The 24,712-nt window shown below is 39.8% G+C and overlaps 1 protein-coding gene across 2 annotated transcripts in view; it reads left to right on the top strand.

Annotated features, from left to right (window-relative positions):
• Positions 1-4,126: 4,126 nt before the first annotated feature.
• Positions 4,127-24,712, top strand: part of LOC141399597 (uncharacterized) — a 416,271-nt gene continuing 395,685 nt past the window's right edge. The window contains exon 1 of one of the 2 annotated variants that reach the window (XM_073978641.1): positions 4,127-4,498. The gene's annotated coding sequence lies outside the window, so the exon portion shown is untranslated. Of the gene's footprint in view, positions 5,048-24,712 lie in introns of both variants that reach the window. The other variant, XM_073978640.1, reaches the window with a different exon arrangement.

Below are 24,712 nucleotides of genomic sequence, written 5' to 3'. Positions count from 1 at the left end.
AGGGTAGCAATCAGGTGTGGAACTGCCTAGGTAGAGTTGTTTAACAACATTAGGCCGCTTTTGTACAGTCATAACTGACGGGTCTTAGGGGACTTTAATGCTCATCATGAATTGCGACAATCATGAATAATGGGGTATATTAATGACTGAACAGAGTAATAGCTCTACGAGTGCCACAGTTCGCCATATCTGGTATTTCCTAGGGATCCGTCATTTCTCTTGGGTCAGACCCTATCAACATAATTGTTTCCATCAGTAGACCGCCAGATCTATCAACTTTGAACGTCGCAGATTGATAGCTCTAAATTCTGCACGATCAATGAGGAGAACAGATAGTGTCACACTTCGCCAGATATAACCATCGTGTCACTCGGCCTTACAAATGGCGCCAACTGGAAACCTGTCGTTTCTCTTGGGTCAGACCCTATCCCCATAATTGTTCCCATCAGCAGACCGCCCGATTTGGTCTAGTTTGATATGGTTTTCAAATCGCCGCTTTAGAGATCGGCCCAATCCTTCTGATGTTTGGGTAGTAGAGGAGACGTTCCGAGACATCATCACTTCTGCAGCCACTCGCCATATACCTGCTGGTTGAAGTGAAACCAATTTTCCCAGAAGAGACGACAATATTAACAAATGCGCATGATGAGCTTCGTCGTGCCAAGCCCAGTGACCCCAGGGAACTGACACTGGAAGTTAAAAGGTTGCTCGATGAGCATTAGCGGGATAAGTGGCTCAATAATTTGAAGAGTTGCAACATTGGAGCCGGTATAAGTGAATTGTAGTGGGTTAAGTCACTCTCGTACCCAAAAAAAGGAAGATAGGACCTCAGTCACGTTAGGCGATGTTACGCTGACTGATCTGAAGAGGTGCGTAAGTTATTTTAATCGACAGTTTGATGAGCACGTCGGGGTAATGGAGCGAAGAATACTACGTTGCCTACCGTGGAGGAACCACCAAAGTCTACAACGGATAAAGTGTTGGGCCTCGATGGAATCTCCAAGGTAATGGACGAAACACCTGGATGAGCCGGGAGTAGAGTACCTCAACAAAGTTCTCAAACTGTCGCTATCCACTCACATCGTTTTCGAAGCCTAGAAACATGTTTTCCGTAGCAAAGTCTCTTTATGCTTTCATCCTCCTCAGCGTCAGAAATAGCTATTCAGCTGCCGATCATCAGCATGGGATTCGTAAGCAGCACAGCACGACAAAAGCGCTGCACGCCATCTCCACACATATTAGTTGAGGACTCAACCAGAGCAGGTCGTGTGACAGGACAGTGATGATGGCGCTCAACCATCGAGCGGACAACCCTCCGGTCAAGTTTGAAACGATGGATAATCAATTATATGTGTGGACGCCGGTCGTACGTGGAATTCAGGAACAAAAAGTCCAAGCCTCGTAGAGTGAAACAAGGAGCTCCCTAAAGTGGGGTGATACCTCCGGAACTGCTCAACCTCTACCTCTCCAGTATTCAACCCCCTCCAGACGGCATTGAGATAGCAACGTATGCGGATGATTGTACGATCGTATGGGGATCATCTTCCCTGATGTCATTTGTGAAAGTCTGAACACCTATTTGACCGACAAATATCCACCACTAAATCTACGGCCACTCTGTTCACCACACTGAGCACTGAGTTCAATGTCATAGTCGGTGACAGCAGAAGTCCGACCACCAACTACCCTAAGATTCTAGGGTAGTTGATTCCATTAGGAATCATCCAAAACTTTATGATGTAGGAAAAAGGTCTCCCTAGCCGGCAGCACTTGGGATGCAGCGTCAGCTGCCACGACAAACCAGAGTAGTTTGGGGTCAACTACTTTTCTATACACCGCTTTCTGAAAGAAAGGATGCTTCTATAGACCCTTTCCTGAAAGAAAGGTTGCTTGTATATACCTTTTTTTAAAGAATGAGTGCTTCTATAGACCTTTTTCTGAAAGAAAGGTTGCTTCTATAGACCCTTTTCTGAAAAAAGGTTGCTTCTATAAACCCTTTTCAGAAAGAAAGGTTGATTCTATAGACCCTTCCTGAACGACAGGGTGCTTCTGTAGACCCTTTCTAATAGATGGGGTGCTTCTATAGAACCTTCCTGAAAGAAAGGCTGCTTCTATAGACCCTGTTCTGAAAGAAAGGGTGCTTCATATAGACCCTTCTTGAAAGACAGGGTGCTTCCATAGACCCTTTCTAATAGGTATGGCGCTTCTATAGACCCTTTCTGAATGACAGGGTGCTTCTATAGACCCTTTCTGAAAGCAAGGGTGTTTCTATAGACCTTTTCTGAAAGAAAGGGTGCTTCTATAGACCCTTTCTGAAAGAAAGGCTGCTTCTCTAGACCGTTTCTGAAAGAAAGGCCGTTTCTATAGACCCTTTCTGAAAGAAAGGCTGCTTCTATAGACCCTTTCTGAAAGAGAGGGTGCTTCTATAGACCCTTTCTGAAAGATAGGCAGCATCCCTTTCTGAACGACAGGGTGCTTCTATAGACCCTTCCTGAACGACATGGTGCTTCTATAGACCCTTCCTGAACGACAGGGCGCTTCTACAGACCCTTTCTAATAGATATGGTGCTTCTATAGACCCTTTCTGAAAGACAGGGTGCTTCTAAAGACCATTTCTGAAAGAAATGCTGCTTCTATAGACCCTTTCTAAAAGAATGGCTGCTTCTATGGACCCTTTCTCAAAGAAAGGGTGATTCTATAGACCCTTTCTAAAAGAAGGGCTGTTTCTATGGACCCTTTCTCAAAGAAAGGGTGATTCTATAGATCCTTTCTAAGAGAAAGGCTGGTTCTATATACCCTTTCTGAAAGATAGGCTGCTTCTATACAACCTTTCTGAAAGAAAGACTACTTCTATAGACCCTTTCTGAAAGAAAGGCTGCTTCTATAGACCCTTTCTGAAAGAAAGACTGCTTCTATAGACCCTTTCTGAATGAAAGGCTGCTTCTATAGACTCTTTCTGAAAGAATGTCTGATTCTATAGACCCTTTCTGAAAGAGAGGGTGCTTCTATAGACCCTTTCTGAAAGATAGACAGCATCCCTTCCTGAACGTCAGGGTGCTTCTATAGACCCTTCCTGAACGACAGGGTGCTTCTATAGACCCTTCCTGAACGACAGGGTGCTTCTGTAGACCCCTTTTAATAGATATGGTGCTTCTATAGACCCTTTCTGAAAGACAGGGTGCTTCTATAGACCCTTTTCTGAAAGAAAGGGTGATTCTTAGACCTTTCCTGCCCGACAGAGTGTTTCTATAGACCTTTTCTGAAAGAAAGGGTGATTCTATAGACCATTCCTGAACGACAGGGTGTTTCCATAGATCCTTCCTGAACGACAGGGTGCTTCTATAGACCCTTCCTGAACGACAGGGTGCTTCTGTAGACCCTTTTTTAATAGATATGGTGCTTCTATAGACCCTTTCTGAAAGACAGGGTGCTTCTATAGACCCTTTTCTGAAAGAAAGGGTGATTCTTAGACCTTTCCTGAACGACAGAGTGTTTCTATAGACCTTTTCTAAAAGAAAGGGTGATTCTATAGACCATTCCTGAACGACAGAGTGCTTCTATAGACGTTTTTAATAGATAGTATGCTTCTATACACCCTTTCTGAAAGCAAGCTTGCTTCTATAGACGCTTTCTGAAACAAAGGGTGCTTCTATAGACACATTCTGAAAGAAAGGGAGCTTCTATAGACCCTTTCCGAAAGAAAGGCTGGTTCTATAGACCCTTTCTAAAAGAAAGGCTGCTTCTATAGACCTTTTCCGAAAGAATGGCTGCTTCTGTAGACCCTTTCTAAAAGAAGGGCTGCTTCTATAGACCCTTTTTAAAAGAAGGGCTGCTTCTATGGACCCTTTCTGAAAGAAAGGGTGATTCTATAGTCCCTTTCTAAAAGAAAGGCTGGTTCTATAGACCCTTTCTGAAAAATAGGCTGCTTCTATACAACCTTTTCGATAGAAAGGCTACTTCTATAGGCCGTTTCAGAAAAATGGGTGCTTATATAGAACCTTTCTGAAAGGTCTTCTAAAGAATCGCACTCACTCACACACACTCAAATTTCCCTCGGTGTAATAAATGAGATCGGATTAGCGTAGCTTAAAACACTCTTAAATATTTTTGTTTAACGAATTCGTAAGTAGTTGTGATCGTGTACTGAGCGGCGAAACATTAACACCACACATCAAACACAACACACACAGTAAAGAAGAACGAAAACAGAACTGAAAAAAACGCGCGCGGTAGCAGGCTGACTTTTCGGAAAGAATCGAAAAAAGTTAATAACAACAAAAACAAATTAAAAAAATAAAACGAAACGAAAATTAAGCTTTAAAAACAAGACCGAAATCTATAAACAAAACGAATTTAATTCGTAACGTGTAAAGAAGGCGCGGCGTTATCGGCGGTTTACGGTTTATTGAAGTGTGTGCGTACGTACGAAAAGCAAAAAAAAAGTGATTAGTGAAATAAATTAACAACAAAATTTGAAAGAAAAAATTAAAATTATAAGGTAATTTGAAAATGAGTATTGAAATGAAAGTGTTATTCGAAATCTTTTCAAAAAGTGTGAAAAAAGGGTTAAAAATTAACAACTGACAACCAAACCAAAATTCAGTTGTATAATTAATTGCTGCCAAGAAAAAATAACAACAACAATTGTATGGTAATTGATGAATCAAGCGCCTTCGCAATTCATCTCGCGATGCATTTCTTTCGTTCGTTTCAAAAAAATACGTCATTTGCATTTGAGATCTTTGCCTTTTTCTTAACTTTGGCCAAAATCAGCAACAAATTGAAATTTGTATTCTAAATTGCTGCTGGCTTTGTTGTCCAGATTTGCGTCAAATAAATGAAAACCAAAACTAGTTTTGGCCTGGCTTATGTTTTTTTTTTTTGTTCGGTTCGTGTTCGCTGTGTTACATTTGATTCTTGGCCTAGAGAACAAGTTTTGAGTTGACAAAAAAAAAAAAAAAAAAAAAATTAAAAAAGAATAAAAAATCCACAAAAAATCTATGTCAGCATTCTAAAGACTTGGATTAAAATTGAAAAAATAGAGAAGGTAGGTATTTATTTTATTGTCTTATTTGTTTATTTATCACTTCTTTTTTGAGTGAAACGAAAGCCATTGTTTATTGCTTATTCCTCCAATTGCCTTTCAACGAAACCATCATGAATTTGATATCATTCGGTATCCAATTCTTTAGAATAAGTCAAAAACAAAGTTACCATTTGCAAAACCCACATTTTATATTCACTTCGTTAGTCATTGCCCGCTTCCAATTAATCATTCCCGTTTCTTGGCATATCTGCAATCATGCCAGGTCATAAAGCTGAACTCATAGAAAGTTACGTAATTAGAACCCGTACGAAAGTCTTGTGATGTTTCAATAAGTCTTTTGATATCTAAAGAAGTCCTCAAGAGGGCTCCTGACTTCAGGGGTGTTCTGATGTATATATGATATGTATTCTGATGTCTCAAGAGATCTTCAGATGTCCATAGAACACCTCAAGAGGGCTTCTCAAGATGTATTTTGATGTCTGTCGAAATCCTAATGAAGAGTTCTGATATTTTAGAAGAGATCATGAATTCTTCTGATGTCTCAACAGATCTTCTGATGCCTAAAGAAGAGCTCAATAGGTCTCCAAGAAATATACAGATGTCCTATGAGGTTTTCTGATGCCTATAGAAGACCTCAAGAGGTCTTTTGAAGTCGATACCACACCTCAAGAGGTCTTCTGACGTCTATAAAATATCGCAGAGGACTTCTGGTGTCTATAGAAGACCTCAAGATTTATTCTGATATTTGTCGAAATTGTCAAGAAGAATTCCGATGTTTATAGAAGACCTCTTGAGGTCTTCTGATATTTGAAGAGGTATTCGAATGTCTGTAGAAGACCTCAAGAAGTCTCTAAGAAATCTTCTGATGATGAAGAGATCTTCAGGTGCCAATAACAAACCTCAAGTGGGCTTCTGATGACTCAAGAGGTATTCTAATGTCTGTAAAATACCTCTAAACGTCTCTAGAAAATCTTCTGATGTCTCAAGAGGTATTCTAAGCGAGGTATTCTAAGAGAAGTATTCTAAGAGGTGTTTTGATGTTTATTGAAGACCTCAATAGGTATTATGAAGTCTATAGCATACTTAATGTGGCCTCCTGATGTTCATAGAAGACTTCAAGAGATCTCCGGATATCTATAGAAGACCTCAAGATGCATTTTGATGTCTGTCGAAATCCTAATGAAGAGTTCTGATGTTTTTAGAAAAGATCATGAATTCTTCTGATGTCTCAAGAGATCTTCTGATGTCTATAGAAGACCTCAAGAGGTCTCCAAGAAATATACAGATGTCCCAAGAGGTTTTCTGATGTCTATAGAATACCTCAAGATGTCATTTGCAGTCGATACCATACCTCAAGAGGTCTTCTGACGTCTATAAAATATCTCAGAGGACTTCTGGTGTCTGTAAAAGACCTCAAGAGGTCTCTAAGAAATCTTCTGATGTCTGAAGATATCTTCAGGTGCCAATAAAAACCTCAAGAGGGCTTCTGATGTCTCAACAGGTCTTCTGATGTCTATAAAAGACCTGTCTTTTGATGTCAATAGAAGACCTATCTTCTAATGTCTATAGAAGACTACAAGAGGTCTTTTTATGTCTATAGAAGGCCTCAAGGGCGCTCCAAGAAATCTACAGATGTCCCAAGAGGTTTTCTGATGTCCATAGAAAACTCTCAAGAACTCTTCTGATGTCCCAATAAGTCTTCTGATGTCTATAGAAGACCCCAAAAAGTGTTTTGAGGTTTATTGAAGACCTCAATAGGTCTTTTAAAGCCTATAGCAGACTTCAAGAAGACCTCAAGATGCATTCAGATGTCTGTCGGAGTCCTAATGAAGAATTCTGATGTTTTTAGAAGGCACTATGAGGACTTTTGATGTCTAAAAATGACTATAGAGGACTTCAAGAGGGCATCTGGTGTCACAAGAGGTCTTGTGATGTCTACAGAAGACCTCAAGTAGTCTCCAAGACATCTTCTGATGTCTATAGAAGACCTCAAGAGGTCCTTTGATGTCTCTAGCATACCGGGTGTCTATTGAAGACCTCAAGATGTACACTTGTATCTGTGGAAACCTCAAGAGGGTCTTCTGAAGTCTCAAGAGGCCTTTTTTGTCTATAAAAGACCTAAAGAGGTCTCCAAGAAATCTTCTGATGCCTATAGAAGACCTCAAGAGGACTTATGATGTATCTAGAGGTCTCCTGATGTCTATAAAAAACTTCAGAGAGTCTAAAGAAGACCACAGATGCCCTTTTATATCTATGTCTTGAGAGCTCTTCTGATGTCCATAGAAGACCTCAAGAAGTCTTCTGATGTCTCTAGAGGTCTTGACATGGCTGCAGGAGACTTCAAGAGGTCTCCAAGAAATCTTCTGATGTCCCAAGAAGTCTTCTAATCCCTATAGAAGACCTCAAAAGGGCTTTCTATGTCTCAACTTCAGAAAGTCTAAAGAAGACCCCTGATACCCCATGAGGTCTTCTGATGTCTATAGCATACCTCAAGACGTCTTCTTATGTCTATAAAATATATCTTCGGGTGTCTCAAGTGGTGTTCTGATGTCTGCAGATCGCCACAAGATGTCTTCGGATGTCTATAGAAGATGCTTAAAGAAGAACTCAAAACGTATTCTGATGTCTTCAGAAGTACTTCTAGAGTCTATAGAGGAACACAAGAGGCCTTTTTATGTCTATACAACTCCTTAGGAGGTCTTGTGATGTCTGCAGAAGACCTCTCTTGATTCGGAAGAGATCGTCGGATGTCTGTAGAAAATCTCAAGTTTCCAACAAATCTTCTCGTACCCCAAGAGGTCTTCAGATGCCTATAGATGACCTCAAGAGGGCTTCCGATGACTCAAAATGTCTTTTTATGTATATAGGACACATGAAGAGGTCTTCTGATGTCTATAGAAAACCTCAACTGGTCTTGCGATGTCTCAAGAGGTTTTTGGATATCTGTAGAAACCCCCAAGAAGTCTGCATAAGACCTTAGGCAGGTTTTAGATGTCCAAGAAGGTCTTTTGATATCTATAGAAGACCTAAAGAGATGTTCTGATGTCTACATAAATCTTGAATAGGTCTTCTTATGTCTATATAGGACGTCAAGAAGTCTTCTGATGTCTCAAGCGGTCTTCGGATGGCTGTAGAAGATCTAAAGAGCTCTCTAAAAAATCTTCTGATGTCCCTGGTGATCTTCCGATGCCTATAGAACTCTTCAAGAGGGCTTCCCATATATGAGGAAAAGTCAAAATTTTTTAGTTTCCATGAAGCCAAGGTTTGCACTATTATAATACGCGAACTATTGTAGTTTACCAGTAACTATGACTATTGCTGGATTAATTTAGATGTTTTTGTACAAAGCTCAAAAATTTAGCAAAAAAAAATTAATTTACGTGGTAGTTACGACCGCGTAAAGGAAAAAACATAGGTAAAAACACGTTGAAGCTAAACAGGTTTTTTACATTGCTATTCGATTTCTGATTAAACCATTCAAATGACGGACATCTGTCCAAAGTAAAAGTAGGAGAATACAAAATGAAGATTACACTTCTAATGTATCACTTTCCAAAATTTCCACTGCATCCACCTTTTATGGATGCTGACATTTTGAAGCCGGATTTCAGGTGTTTTTTTGTATTTTTTATGTAACTGGGACGCGCATTCGGATATTTCGAAAAACCAATTATAGGATTAAAGAACTCGCGATTTCGCATAATCTGATATGTATATTGAGTATGTAGCCCACACAGCAGCAGAGTAATCTACTGCCAAAGGCCAAAATTTAGTGCGATATTTTTTCTAAAAAACCTATTTTTTGGGTACAGTATTTACAATATCGTTTTGAGTGTGCTGGTACCCCGCGATATTTTAGTTTTTCGACGATCCGGATCATATGAATCACAGATCGTAAAAATCCATCTACTAGAACGGCGGAAATGGCTACTGCAAAAATTGAAAAATTTGCGAAAAATGTTTTTCAAAATATCGCTGACTAATTCGCGTTTTATGTCGATCGTTTCCATTTCAATGATGAAAGTGAATTATCACTCGTGTTTGTGCGAAAACAGCGGTTTGAAAAATTTAGTGACATGGGAGCTGTATCCGATTTATCCAAAAAATACTGTGTGATGCTACATCCACGGTTCTTGATGGATTTTATTGAAATATGTTTAGATCGATGTATTTTTTCACGGTTGATAGTGAAATCGGATGCGCATAAAAAGTGTATGCACTTTGTGCAAAATATTAGCGTTATACAGTTTGATGCACACTAAACTGCAGACGATGCTACATCTTAGCGGCCAAAGTAAATCCGGGCAAATGTGTACAAATTAAAAGAGAAGAATTCGCTGTATTGGTAAACCGCATGCGCATCAAGTGATTTTGAGGATTTCGTGATTTACACGCATTTCAAAATGAACATTACCCGATACAATTTTATTTCAAGAATATACCCCATTTAAAGGAACCCAACATTTATTTGAAAGATATCCATATCTTCTGCTAGATGTTAGCGTGTTTTCGAGAACTGATTAGAATAAAAAATGTGATTTATTGCGTGAAATTTAACTAAAATAGAAGAAAAACTCCGACCTATTTTTCTTACATTTTGTTCAACTAACTTACAAAATAAATTTTAATAAATATTTTCTCTTACAAAAATTTTATAAATTTCCTCAATATATTTTTTGTTTTTTGCTCTAATATGCAAACCGCTAAACGGATTTGTATAGTTTTGGTTTCATTTGAATCTTCGCGATGTTTAGATTACGTACATATTTTTTATATATTTTTCAGATGCATAAACAGCTTGAATTTTATTAGAACAAGTTGTAAACTACCAAATGTTTTGAATGCTTTCCTAATTTCCGCGAAAATTTACAACTTTTTCACTAAAGTTATGGGACCTCAGTAAACATATAGTATGTAGGGAGCCCCTAATTAAGAGAGTTTCTCAATATAATGATTAGAGTCTTTTAAAGATTTTTTTCTTTTTATCAGAATTGAAACCGCCATAACTTTTGCGCGCAACAACCAAAATTAGTATCTCGAACAGATTTAAGAATGGGATTTTTTTCCAAATCTATGTACCAAAAATCTTTCATGTAGCTTAAAAAAAAATTTTTTAATTTTTTTTTATGGAAAACTAAAAAATTTTGTCTTTTCTTCATATATAGAAGACCAAATGAGTTATACGGATGTCTACAGAAGACTTTAGGAAGTCTTTTAATGTCTATAGAAGACCTAAAGACGTCTACTGGTGTATATAGACGCCCTTAAGAGGTCTTCTGATGTCTATAGAGGATCTAAGGAAGTCTTCTAATGTGTTAAGAGGTCTTCGGATGTCTGTAGAAGACCTCAAGAGGTCTCCAAGAAAACTTCTGATGTCCAAGTGGTTTTCTGTTATCTATAGAACCCCTCAAAAGGATTTCTGATGTCCATAAAAGACCAAATGAGTTCTTCGGATGTCTACAGAAGATCTTAGGAAGCCTTTTGATGTCTATAGAAAACCTCAGGAGGTCTTTTGATGTCTATAGAAGACATAAAGATGTCTTCTGGTGTCTATATATGCCCTCTTCTGATGTCTATAAAGGACCTCAGTTGATCTTCTGATGTCTATAGAGCAGGCCTGCTCAAGGTGCGCACCTGAGCTGTCGGTGTGTGTCAATTTTCTCACACACACAATTTAAAAAGAGAGCTTTTGTTTTTGTTTTGAATATTTTCAAAATTAAAAATCAGTCTATATTGAACATTCAATGAGGAAGGTTCTGTTTTCGAATTTGTCTATGAATTTATATGCGTACACTGAAAAAATGAATGAAGATACTGAATACGAATTTTTATTTGCCTAAAATTTTTACGGCAAATTAGAGTGTTTGGTTTGTCAACGCACTTTGGTTTGTCACGAACTTGATTTGCAACAAATTATAACATCAACAGTCACATTTGGTCAAAATAAAATAATTATTCTACTCTATATTTTGAAATATAAAATAAAAAAAAAAACTGTTACGATATTTCTCACAGTATACAGAGAGACAAAGGAAAATTGAAATTTGTGTATTTCAAAACCAACACAATTACAAAATGTGTTTGTATGTGTCTGAGCAGGCCTGCTATAGAGGACCTCAGGTGATCTTCTGATGTCTATAGAATATCTCAGGAATTCTTTTGACGTCTATAGAAGACCTAAAGACGTCTTCTGATACCCTCAACAGGTCGTTCGATGCATCGTTCAAGAGATCTTCTAATGCCTATAGAAGACTTAATAAGGTCTTTAGATGTCTAAAAAAACTTCCAGAGTTGTTCTGACGTCTATAGAAGACCATTTCTACAGAAGACCCCAAAAGAAAATCTCAAGAGGACTTCTAATGCCTAAAGATTAGAAGATCAGTAGATTTTCTGATGACTAGAGGAGGCCTTAGGGGGTCTTCTGATGTTTGTAGAAGACGTCAGGAGATCTTCTGATATGTTCAGAAGTCCTCAGGAGGTCTTCTGATATGTACAGAAGTCCTCAGGAGGTCTTCTGATATGTACAAAAGTCCTCTGGAGGTTATCTGATATCTAAACATGTCTTCTTATGTCTATAGGCCAGTACCAATTAGAGATCTCCGGAGGTTTTCTGTTGTCTATACTAAACTTCCATATGTCCTCCGTTATCTTAGAAGAGCTAAAGAACACTATTTTGTTTAAATAAGAACAGAACTTGAACAGAACTTGGGTTGCAGGTAAGGCAACTTTAGCTGTGTTCCTTTACTTACCTGAGGTTACCATTTTTACCATTTGTTACCATTTTTAACCTGGAAAGCGTTCCTTAACCCCAAAAAGTGGTAAAACTGTAAGCAATTTTTAAGAGAGTGAGAGGTAGGTCCACGTTTTGATATAGCCCCCATGGAAAGGTACCTCCCGATTTTCGGTATTTTGAAATTGAAAATTTAGTCTTCTTTGGAAGTTTACTTTCAATTCAAAAAATTGGTATTCCGAAGTACTTGCTTTTGTCCATTTTTAGCCACGGTCGTGACACTGTTCGGCACCAGTGTATTCTTCTTTTCCGCTTAACACCTTGAGAAGCATATGGCGCTAGTGTGGTCGGCGAATATAAGTGCAACGCGTTGGAATAACTTTCAAACATGTCAGAACATCACCATATGAACTGCTACAGGGTAACTCCTCATGCTATCAGAGGGCCATTTGCATAAAGAGACACGCAGATTCTTTTAGTTCTTGTTGTTGTAGCAGTGTTTTTATTACGTTTGTATTTTCGTTCCTCCGTTCAATCTGGCTCTGGGTCTATCTCCAGTTCCAGAAAAATGTCTGCTTCGATGGGATGTAGCCACAGATCCACTGGAGTTAGATGGGTAGGTTTGGCGGGGCAGTTGAAAAGGTGTTCTGTGTCGTGCGGGCCCATGCCGCATACTGGGCAGATGTCTTGCACGGCGCGATCGATTTCCGCCCAATAAGAATTTAGGCGACTGCAATATCCCGAGCGTAGTTGAGCCAAAACTACTCTGGTTTGTCGTGGCAGCTGACGCTCCTCAGCTGCGATAGATGGGGGATGTACTCCGAGTACTTTATTCACACTATAATTGCTTAAGGCCTTGGCAACTGCGTCCGTGTGTATGCTATTCAAACTTGCTTGATATGCTTGTTGATCAAGGGGTTCTCTCCTGTATCGTTGGACCTCTCCCTCTAGAGCATGGATATCCTTCCTGATCTGCCTGAATGCGTCGGGCCCACCCACAAGATGGTGATTGAGATGGCTCACACAGTAACATCCAAGCAGGTACTGCAACGAAAGCATCTCATTGTGTTGCTATACTGGAAGAATCTTTGCCTCCTCATGTAGATGGTCCACTGAAGATTTGAGGAGGCAACCTGTTGCTGTTCTCGGGGCGTTATTCGGGCAAGTTTGAATCTTTTTCCAATTCGTATCACATAATCTCGGCGACCAGACTGGAGCCGCATAGCTTACCACAGACCGACCTATCGGCAAAGGTTTCTTTATCTGCACCCCAAGTGCTGCCGGCTATGGACTTAAGGACCTTATTCCTACTTTTCAGCTTGTCGCAGATAGCTGTGGGGTGTGCGCACGACGTGAATGTAGTGTCGAATTTGACGCCTAAAATTTTAGGGCAGTTTGTGGTCGGAATTCTGCTACCGTCGACCACGACATTCTACTCACGTCCAAACTGCGCTGTCCATGTGCTGAACAAAGGTGGTAAGATCGGTTAAATAGTTGTTCAGTCTCTCACAGATGTCATCAGGATAGTTACCCGACGCCAGGATCGTGCAATCATCCGCATACGTTACGATCTCGATGCCGTCTGGAGGGGGGCGGAATACAGGAGAGGTAGAGGTTAAACAGTTCCAGAGATATCACCGCACCTTGGGGGACTCCCTGTTTCACTCTACGGGGTTTGGACTTCTTATTCCTGAATTCCACGTACGACTGGCGTCCACACATATAGTTGACTATCCAACGTTGTCTGCTCAATATCCTCAAATAGCGTGGAGTGCCTGAGTGGCTTTTGATAAGTCAAGCGCCACCATCACTGTTCTATCGCACGACCGTTTCTGGTTGAGTCCTTGACAAATATGTGTGGTAATGGCGTGCAGAGCAGTTGTCGTGCTGTGCTGCTTACGAAATCCATGCCGATGATCGACAACTTGATAGCTATTTCTGATACTGGGGAGGACTAAGGCCTCAAGGGTCTTTGCTACGGGCGACAAAAGCGAAATCGGTCTGTACAATTCACTTTTGCCGGCATCCTTGCCTGGTTTCCGTAGTGGGATCAACCTGCCCATTTTCCAGACTTCGGGAACAACGAGGGTGGCTAGCGACAAGTTGAGAACTTTAGTGAGATACTCCAATCCCGGCTCATCCAGCTGCTTCAGCATTACCATGGAGATTCCATCAGGGCCCAACGCTTTGGATGATTTAGCGTTTCTGATGGCACTGGCAACATCATCCATTTTAAATTGTGGTGGTTCATCCTCGGCAGGAAGAGATCTGATGCGTCGTAATACTCTTCTCTTCGCCCTGTCACTATCGGGATGCTCGACAAACTGTCGATTGAAATTACTTGCGCACCTCTTCGGGTCAGTCAACTTAACGTCGCCAAACGTGACCGAGGTCCTATCTTCTTTTCTTCCAGGGTTCAAGAGTGACTTAACCGTTGAACACAATTCACTTATAGCGGCTCCAATGTTGATTTCAGATGATTTAACCATTTTTTCCGCTTATGCTCGCCGACCAGCCTGTTAGCTCCATGACTCTGGGGTCATTTGGGTTGGCACGACGATGCTCATCACGCTCATTTGCTAATCCCGTCACCTCTGCTGGAAAATTTGGTCTTACTTCGGGTATTCGACCATCAGCGATATGGCGAGCGGCTGCAGCAGTGATGATGTCTCGGAACATCCTTTCCGCTACCCGAACATCAGAAGGATTGGGCAATTCTCTGAAGCGGTGATTGGTGAACTCTCTGAAACCCGGCCAACCGGCTTTCTTATGATTGACAAATGTGCGGCGTTCAGAGGTGATGAAGTCGGTTGGTCTGATAATGGAGACAATTATGGGGAGATGGTCTGATCCAAGGGAAATGACGGGTTGCCTGGCGAACTGTGACACTCTCCTCTAATTCTGGTGGGGGCGTCCTCATTGACCGTGTAAAACGTAGAGCTATCAATCTGCTCAGCCAGCGCTGTACCTCTCTGGTCGTTTCCGAGGGCCGAATGCCATATCTCATTATGCGCATTAAAGTCCCACAGGACCAGACGATTATGATCTTCCAAAAGCGGGCTAATGTCAGGCCTATAATCTGAGATACATCTATTTCTCGGCGGGGTGTATACGTTCAGCAACTCTATTTCGGCAGTTCCACACTTGACTGCTACCCCCATACATTCCATGTACGGGTCATTAGAGACAGGCTTAAGCGAGATAGGTCTGTATTGTACAGACTGGTGCAAAGGAAAGCTAATCCCCCACCAAGTCCAGATCAACCCCTTAGATGCACCCACTTCTTACATCTATTGCATCTAACCGAAGGTTGGATGTGGGTGAAGATGCGGATGTGACAAACTGAGCCCAGATATATTGGTCCTGGGTTTTCCTCCGTCCCGACACGGACCAAAAGAATTCGGAGTAGGCATTCCGGGATATGCTGCTCCCAACACAGAAAAACGAAACAAATACAAACATATGTACACTGAGGTGGCAGCCGCTGGCCGGAACGATGATTTTGTGTTGTTCCGGGTCAATCCGGTACGAAAGAACCCGCTACCGTGGGATTGAAGATTCTTTTAGTAGGGCAGCACAATGGCTCTTGCATTACATGTTTGGGTATTACAATAGGACCCTCTCAGGCATGTCAGGTGGGATATTCATGATCTAGGAGAGATCCAACGTCACAAGAGAGAACCGTAAGAGGTAGGTTTGAATGACATTCAAACAGATGTCATAAACAACTATTGTGAGAATGCGATCATGTACATTCCCCATCTATTACAACAACACAAACAGAAGTATTTTGGCTCCACTACGTTCGGGATGGTGCAGCCACCTCAATTCCTATAAGGCAGATTACAAATACTCAAGCAGAAATATCGAAATCAGTGAACAATGATCGTAAACTGATTATGCTTCAAACATTTTCAATTTGCGTGGGTAATTAAAAATCCGGTTTCTCCCTCAATATTGCTAAGAAAACACCTAAACTTAAAAAAAAAACAATTACTTTTAAATGTTATTTTTTTATTACATGTTTCATGTTCACCTCCTTCATGTTATTGCTCTGACAACAACAACAAAAACAGCAGCAACAACAACCACAACAATTTTTATTAGATTAATTAGAGCTTAACAAATTTTACAGTATTTTTTTTTTAATTACTTTACTACGCTACGTAAAATGGTATTCAGCGAAAAAGCGCCACTAGGTCTGTCTACCACACCAATTTGTGTTGAAACTTGGAATCCATTCACTACTAATACGAGTATGTGCGACGAATAGCATGATTATATGATTATTTTCTGTTTTTGTAGTCGAGGCTCCATGCTTGTGTCTGCCTTTTAGCACTGGATGAGTATGCGCGGCAGGTTTTTTTTGTTTAATTTTTATTGTTTAGAATTTTTGTTGCGAACAACAGCAATGTTGGGTGCTGACTGGCTGGTTGGTTGTTTGCTGTTGCTGCTGCTGCTGATTGTTTGTTAACGACCCAGTGACACAATTTAACATGTGTAATTTTTTCAGCTCTGCGTTTCTTCCTCCCCCTTTGTTAGTTCTGTCGGATTTTTTTGTTTGCATGAATATAATTTGTTACTTTTTTTATACAAGTTTTTCTCCAATATTTGTTGTTAGTGTTAATTCTGATTTCAGTTCTATTCTGATGTATGTGTTTCGAATTTTTATAACATGCATTCGCTTACACAGTTTTCTATAAAATTTCGGAAATTTCGCTTTCAAATTGGAGGTTTTGCTTTATTTGGGGCGTACGGATGTGTATTGAATTGCAATACCACAGAAATCCGAAGACATCTTAACACATTAGAAGACTTCTTGAGGTCCTCTATAGACATCAGAAGACCTCTTAAGGGCGTCTATATACACCAGTAGACGTCTTTAGGTTTTCTATAGACATCAAAAGACCTCCTAAGGTCTTCTATAGACATTAAAAGACTTCCTAAAGTCTTCTGTAGACATCCGTAGAACTCATTTGGTCTTCTGTATATATGGGAAGCCATCTTGAAGGGTTCTATAGGCATCAGAAGATCACTAGGAACATCAGAAGATTTTTTGGAGACCTCTGGAGATCTTCTACAGACATCCGAAGACCGCTTGAGACATCAGAAGACTTCTTGACATCCTATATAGACATAAGAAGACCTCTTCAAGTTTTATGTAGACATCAGAACATCTCTTTAGGTCTTCTATAGATATCAGAAGACCTCTTTGGGCATCTAAAACCTTCCAAAGGTCTTTTGCAGACTTCTTGGGGGCTTCTACAAATATCCATAGACCTCTTGAGACATCGCAAGACTAGTTGAGGTCTTCTATAGACATCAAAAGATCTCTTCATGTGTCCTATATACATAAAAAGACATTTTGATGCATCGGAAGCCCTCTTGAGGTCATCTATAGGCATCTGAAGACCTCTTGGGGTACGAGAAGATTTCTTGGAAACTTGAGATCTTCTACAGACTTCCGACGACCTCTTGCGATCACAAGACCTCCTAAGGAGTTGTATAGACATAAAAAGGCCTCTTGTGTTCTTCTATAGACTCCAGAAGTACTTCTGAAGACATCAGTAGTGCTATTCTCTAACTCATTTTTGGAATTAAAGTGCTTATAATTTCGGTAATTAACAATATTATTCGGTAAGTTAGCGACCAATAAAAGGTAGTCGTAAAGTTCTACCGATAGCAACAGTGTTGTCAACTTTTATTTGAACTTTTCAGTTAATTGAACTTTTACCGATTTTTGTCGGTAACTCAAAAAAAAGATACCTCCTGAGTTCTTCTACAGACATCCAAAGACCTCTTGAGGCAACCGAAGACTTATTGAGTTTTTCTCTTTATATCTTCCATACACACGAAAAGTCCTCAGATATCAGATGAACTCCTGAAATTTTCTACAGACATTAGAAGACCTCTTTAGGTCTTCTATAAACATAGGAAGACCACTTGAGACATCGGAAGTCCACTTAATGGTCTTCTGTAAGCATCTAAAAATTTCATAGTACATCAGAAAATTTCGTAGAAACTTTTTGTGGTCTTATACAGACATCAAAATACTTATTGAGTCATCGGAAAACTTCTTGAGGTCTTCTCCAGACATAAGAATACTTCTTGAGACGTCAAAAGACCTAAAGAAATCTTCAATAAACATCAGAGAATATGTTTTGAGGTGTTCCATATGGTCATCTGAAGACCTTTTGGGATGTTGTAAAGACATCAGAAGACCTCTTTAGGTGTTCTATATACACCTAGAGATACGTTAAGATATCAGAAGACCTCTTGATGCCTTCTATAAAACTTAATACATCAGAAGACCTCTTGAAGTCTTCTCTAGACTTCAAAAGACTTCTTGATGTCTTCTATAGACATCAGAAGACGACTTGAGGTCTTCCGTAGGTCTTATATATACATCAAATACATTTAAAGAGAACAGAAGACCTCTTGATATTTTCTACAGACGTCACAAGACCTCTTTAGGATTTCTACAGACATCAGATGATCTCTTTTGGACTTCTATAGACATCACAAGACCTCTTGAAGTGTTATATATACATCGGGAGACATCTTAAGATATCAGAAGACTTCTTGACGCCTTCTATAAAACTTCAGATATCAGAAGACTCCTTGAAGTCTTCCATAAACACCAATTTTTTTAGGGGTGCTATGGACGTCAATGGACCTTTGAGACATCAGAAGGCTCTTCTTTAGTCATAAAAATAACTCTTGTGGTATTTTATAGACATCAGAATACCTCATGAAGTTTTCTATAAACATAGAACTCTTGAGACATCGGATGCGCTCTTGAGGTCTTCTATACGCATCTGAAGACCTCTTGGGCATGATTAGATTTCGGGCACAATTTTTGAGGGCTTCTAGACATCCGAAGACCTCTAAAGGTCTTCTACAGACATCAAAAGGACTCTTTTTAAGACTTCGGAAGACCTCTTAAGTTCTTCTATTGACACCTGAAGACCTCTTTGGACATCAGAAGCTTTCATGGAGGTCTTTACAGACATCTGAGGACCTCTAGAGACATCAGAAGACTTCATGACGTCTTCTATCAGAAGAGCTCTTAATGTCTTCTATAGACATAAAAAGACCTCAGTGGTCTTCTTTAGACTCTCTGAAGTTTTTTTATAGACATCAGAAGACCTCTTGCGACATCGGAAGCCCTTTTGAGGTCTCCTATAGCGATTAGAAGACCTCTTGGGACATCAGAAGATTTCTTCGAGACATCTTGAAGTCTCCTGCAGCCATGAAGACCTCTTGAAGTGTTATATATACATCGGGAGACATCTTAAGATATCAGAAGACTTCTTGACGCCTTCTATAAAACTTAAGACATCAGAAGACTCCTTGAAGTCTTCCATAAACACCAAATTTTTTTAGGGGTGCTATGGACGTCAATAGACCTTTGAGACATCAGAAGGCTCTTCTTTAGTCATAAAAATAACTCTTGTGGTATTTTATAGACATCAGAATACCTCATGAAGTTTTCTATAAACATAGAACTCTTGAGACATCGGATGCGCTCTTGAGGTCTTCTATACGCATCAGAAGACCTCTTGGGCATGATTAGATTTCGGGTATACTTTTTGAGGCCTTCTAGACATCCGAAGACCTCTAAATGTCTTCTACAGACATCAAAAGGACTCTTTTCAAGACTTCGGAAGACCTCTTAAGTTCTTCTACTGACAACTGAAGCCCTCTTTGGACATTAGAAGCTTTCATGGAGGTCTTTACAGACATCCGAAGATCTCTAGAGACATCAGAAGACTTCATGACGTCTTCTATCAGAAGAGCTCTCAATGTCTTCTATAGACATAAAAAGACCTCAGTGGTCTTCTTTAGACTCTCTGAAGTTTTTTTATAGATATCAGAAGATCTCCGGAGACATCGGAAGTCCTCTTAAGGTTTTCCATAGGCATCAAAAGACCTTCTGAGACCTCAGAAGATTTCTTGAAGTTCTTTTTAGGTCTTCTGTAGACATAAAAAATGTCTTTTGAGATATCAGAAGACTCTCTTGAGGTTTCGACAGATATCAGAGTACATCTTGAGGTCTTCTATAGACACCCGAAGACATATTTTAAAGACATATGAGGCCGTCTTGAGGTATGCTATAGACATTAGAAGACCTCTTGGAATATCAGTGGTCTTCTTTAGACTATCTGAAGTTTTTTATAGACATTAGGAGACCTCTTGAGACATCATAAGTCCTCTTGAGGTCTTCTATAGGCATCAGAAGATTTCTTGGAGACCTCTTTAGGTCTTTTATAGACATAAAAAGGCCTCTTGAGACATCAGAAGACCCTCTTGAGGTTTCCAAAGATACAAGTGTACATCTTGAGGTCTTCAATAGACACCCGAAGACATATTTTATAAACATAAGAAGACGTCTTGAGGTATGCTATAGACACCAGGAGATGTCTTGGAGACTACTTGAGGTCTTCTGTAGACATGAGAAGACCTCTTGTGACACCAGATGCCCCCTTGAAGACCTCTATAGACATTTTCGACATCAAATGTCCTCATAGTGCCTTCTAAAAACATCAGAATTCTTCATTAGGACTCCGACAGACATCAGAATGCATCTTGAGGTCTTCAATAGATGTCGGGAGATCTCTTGAATTCTGCTATAGACTTTAAAAGACTTATTGAGGTCTTCAATAAACCTCAAAACACCTCTTGAAGTCTTCTTTAGACATCGGGGGACCTCTTTAAGGCTTCTCTAGACATCAAAAGACCTCTTAAAGTCTTCACTAGATACCAGACGGCCTTTTGGGGTCTTCTATTGACATCAGAAGACTTATTGGGACATCAGAAGAGTTCTTGAGGGTTTTCTGTGGACATCAGAAAACCTCTTGGGACATCTGTAGATTTCTTGGAGCCCCCTTGAGGTCTTTTATAGACATAAAAAGACCTCTTGTAGTCTTCTATAGACATCAGAAGACAGGTCTTCTATGGACATCAGAAGACAGGTCTTTTATGGACAGCAGAAGACAGGTGTTCTATCGACATCAGAAGACCTGTTGAGACATCAGAAGCCCTCTTGATGTTTTTTATTGGCATCTGAAGACCTCTTGAGGCATCAGAAGATTTCTTAGAGACTTCTTGAGGTCTTGTACCGACATTCGAATACCTCTTGAGATATCAGAAGACACCAAGAGGTCTTCTATAAACATCTGAATTCTTCTTGACGATTTCGACAAATATCAGAATAAATCTTGAGGTCTTCTATAGACACCAGAAGGCCTCTGAGATATTTTATAGACGTCAGAAGACCTTTTGAGGTCTTCTATAGACATCAGAAAACCTCTTGGGACATCTGTATATTTCTTGGAGACCTCTTGAGGTCTTCTGTAGACATCAGAAGATCTCTTGAGACATCAGAAGAATTCATGATCTCTTCTAAAAACATCATAACTCTTCATTAGGATTTCGGCAAACATCAGAATGCGTCGTGGGGTTTTCTATAGATATCCGGAGATCTCTTGAAGTCTTCTATAAACATCAGGAGACCACTTCAAAAGACCTATTGAGGTCTTCAATAAACATCAAAACACTTCTTGAAGTCTAGAGGTCTTTTACAGACATTAGAACTCCTCTTGAGACATCAGAAGATTTTTTAGAGACGTCTAGAGGTATTTTACAGACATTAGAATATCTCTTCAGTCATCAGAAGCCCTCTTGAGGTTTTCTGTTGGCACCTGAAGATCACTTGAGGCATCAGAACATTTCTTAGAATCTTTTACAGACATTAGAATACCTCTTGAGATATCAGGAGACCTCAAGAGGTCTTCTATAAACATCAGAATTCTTCTTGACGATTTCGACAAATATCAGAATAAATCTTGAGGTCTTCTATAGACACCAGAAGTCCTCTGAGATATTTTATAGACGTCAGAAGACCTCTTGAGGTATTCTATAGACCATTCGACAGACATCAAAATGCATCTTGAGGTTTTCTATAGATGTCGGGAGACCTCTTGAAGTCTTCTATAAACATCAGGAGGCCTCTTAAAGTATGCAATAGGCTTCAAAAGACCTACTGATGTCTTCAATAAACCTCTTGAAGTCTTTTATAGATATTAAACAACCTCTTGAGGACATCTATAGGCATCCGAAGACCTCGTTATTTCTTCAAGTTGTCTTCTGATGTCTTTAGAAAACGTCAAAAGACTTCTGGTGCCCAAAGAAGACCTCGAGGTTTTCTTCAGATATCGGAATACCTCTTCAAGTCTTCCCTGACGCCTCCTACAGACATCAGAAGACAACTTGATGAGATCTTGAGATCTTCTACATTCATCAGGAGAAACATTGAGACACCAGAAAACCTCTTGAGGTTTTTTTTGACATCAGAAGACCTTTTAGGAAATAAAAAAAACTTTACATGCATCAGGAGACATCAGAACACCACTGGGGGTCTTCTATGGACATCAGAAAACTTCCTTTTGAGGTTTTCTATAGACATCCAAAGATCACTTGAGGCATCAAAAGACTTTTTGATGTCTTCTATAGACATCAGAGGACCTTATAGGGTCTTCTATAGACATCATAAGAGTAATGTGGTCTTCTGTAGATATCAGATGATCTCTTTATGTTTTCTATGGACATCGGAAGACCTATTGAAACATCGGAAGCCTTCTTCTATTGACAACTGACGATCTCTTTATAAAAGTTGTTAATAATATTTCCTTGAGATATAACATATCCATGAGTTTCGTTTGTTCCACAACCTATGGTGAAATTTGATGAGGAATATTTCTCCATTAACATCATCCACCTAAAATGCAGTACAGTGGGACAAATCGAGCTAATTTCGGAAAAATACAAAGAAATAAAATTTCAAGACATTTTTCTATACCCAAGATAGATGTAATATTTGACAGATACTTTTTATATTTACCGGATTCAGTTGCTTGGTGGATTATAGTCAAATTTGATTTAGAATATTTCGTGCTTTGACATCAATCGCAAAATGGGTATAAGAATTTAGTTAAATAATGTGTTAAATCAGGTCAAATAAATGGATAAATATTAAAATATTTTTATAAAAGTTGTTGGTAATATTTCCTTAAGATATTTCATATCCACGAATTTCATTTGTTCGACAACCTATGGTGACATTTGATGAGGAATATTTTTTCCATTAACATCATCCACCTAAAATGCAGTACAGTGGGACAAATCGAGCTAATTGTAGAAAAAGTACAAACAAATAAATTTTCAAGATATTTTTTTATACCCAAATAGAATTGATATTTGACTGACCCTTTCTGTATTTACCGGATTCAGTTTCTTGGTGAGTTATAGTAAAATTTGAGGTAGAATATTTCCTCCCTTGACATCAAGCACCTATACTAAAGTATTGTGGGACAAAATGGGTATAAGAATTTAGTCAAATAATGTGTTAAATCGGGTGCCACCGTGGTGCAATGGTCAGCACACCCGCCTTGCACGCAGAAGGTCGTGGGTTCGATTCCCCGACTAGGCAACATCAAATTTTCAACGAAATACCCCTCAGTAATGTTGGCGACATTTCCTGAGTATTTCAGCCATGTAAAACTTCTCTACAAGTGGTGTCGTAGGACACGCCGTTTAGACTCGGCGATAAACTGTAGGTCCCATATCATTAAGCAAATATGAATCGGGGCTAATATGAATCGGGGTGGGTGACGTAGGGGATGGAAGATACCAAGGAACGGTCCTGACCGGTTTTAACATGACAAAGCCCAGCGTTTATCTTGGTCCCTCTTTCATCTCAAGCGGACACTGACCTCCCCGTGGTGTCACCTGGGGAACTGCCTTTAACATCCGTTAAAGGTAGTGAGCTAACATGTGCCGCGCGTTCACCCATAAGATCGTTAAAAACTTGGGCTTGGGCGTCGGGCTAGTAACCCTCCCCTAGAAAAAACAGTCTACTATGAAAACACGAAAGAAAGGAAAAACAAACCCCCCTAAAGTTGACGAACCCGGCAAACGTTTCAAGGACCATGATCTGCGAATCTGTACCTGGAATGTTCGCACTCTTTATAGAGAAGACGCACTTAAAAAGTACAAGGCCGATATTACTGCCATACAGGAAATACGATGGATTGGGAAAGGCGTCACAACAACACCTAAAGGTGACGTACTGTATTATAGCTGCCATGACATAAAGCATGAGTTTGGTTGCGGATTCGTAGTTAGTCGGAGACTAGAACATCTGGTAACCAGCTTCACCCCAGTGAATGAAAGACTTGCTGCAATTTGAATAAAAGCTAAATTCTTCAACATCAGCTTTATTTGTGCTCATGCTCCCACTGAAGAAAAGGACGAACAGACCAAAGATATATTTTACGAGCGCTTAGAAGAAACATATGACCGTTGCCCTGCCCATGACATTAAAATCATTCTAGGCGATTTTAATGCCAAAATTGGAAAGGAGAATATCTTTGGCCCAACAGTCGGGAAATTCAGTCTCCACCGTGAAACATCTGACAATGGTATGAGGCTGATAGACTTTGCAGCTGCAAAAAACATGGTAGTTAGCAGTACCAGATTTAATCATCTCGATATTCATAAGGGCACCTGGCTATCTCCAGATCAAAGAACAAGTAATCAAATTTATCATGTTGTAATAGATGGAAGACATTCATCCAGCGTGTTGGATGTTCGATCGTTCCGAGGCGCAAACATTGATTCGGACCACTGCCTTCTTGCAGCAAAGGTACGTACCCATCTAAACGTTGCAAATAAAGCACGAACATACACAACGCGGAAGTTGGACATCGATAGGCTGCAAACACAACAGATAGCCACAGCATATTCCACTCAACTAGCCCAATTGCTTAACGCGAGCACTCCTTGTCCCGATAACATAACAACACAATGGCAAAATATTGCCCACTCCATGCAAACAGCCGCAAAATCCATACTTGGATTCCAGAGACCTCCAC

The sequence above is a fragment of the Musca autumnalis genome, unplaced genomic scaffold (genome assembly GCF_047663935.1).
Source record: "Musca autumnalis isolate F117 unplaced genomic scaffold, ASM4766393v1 scaffold_3, whole genome shotgun sequence".
NCBI lineage: Eukaryota > Metazoa > Arthropoda > Insecta > Diptera > Muscidae > Musca > Musca autumnalis.
Note: the sequence above shows the minus strand (reverse complement) of the source record. Positions and strands in the feature narration are given on the sequence as shown.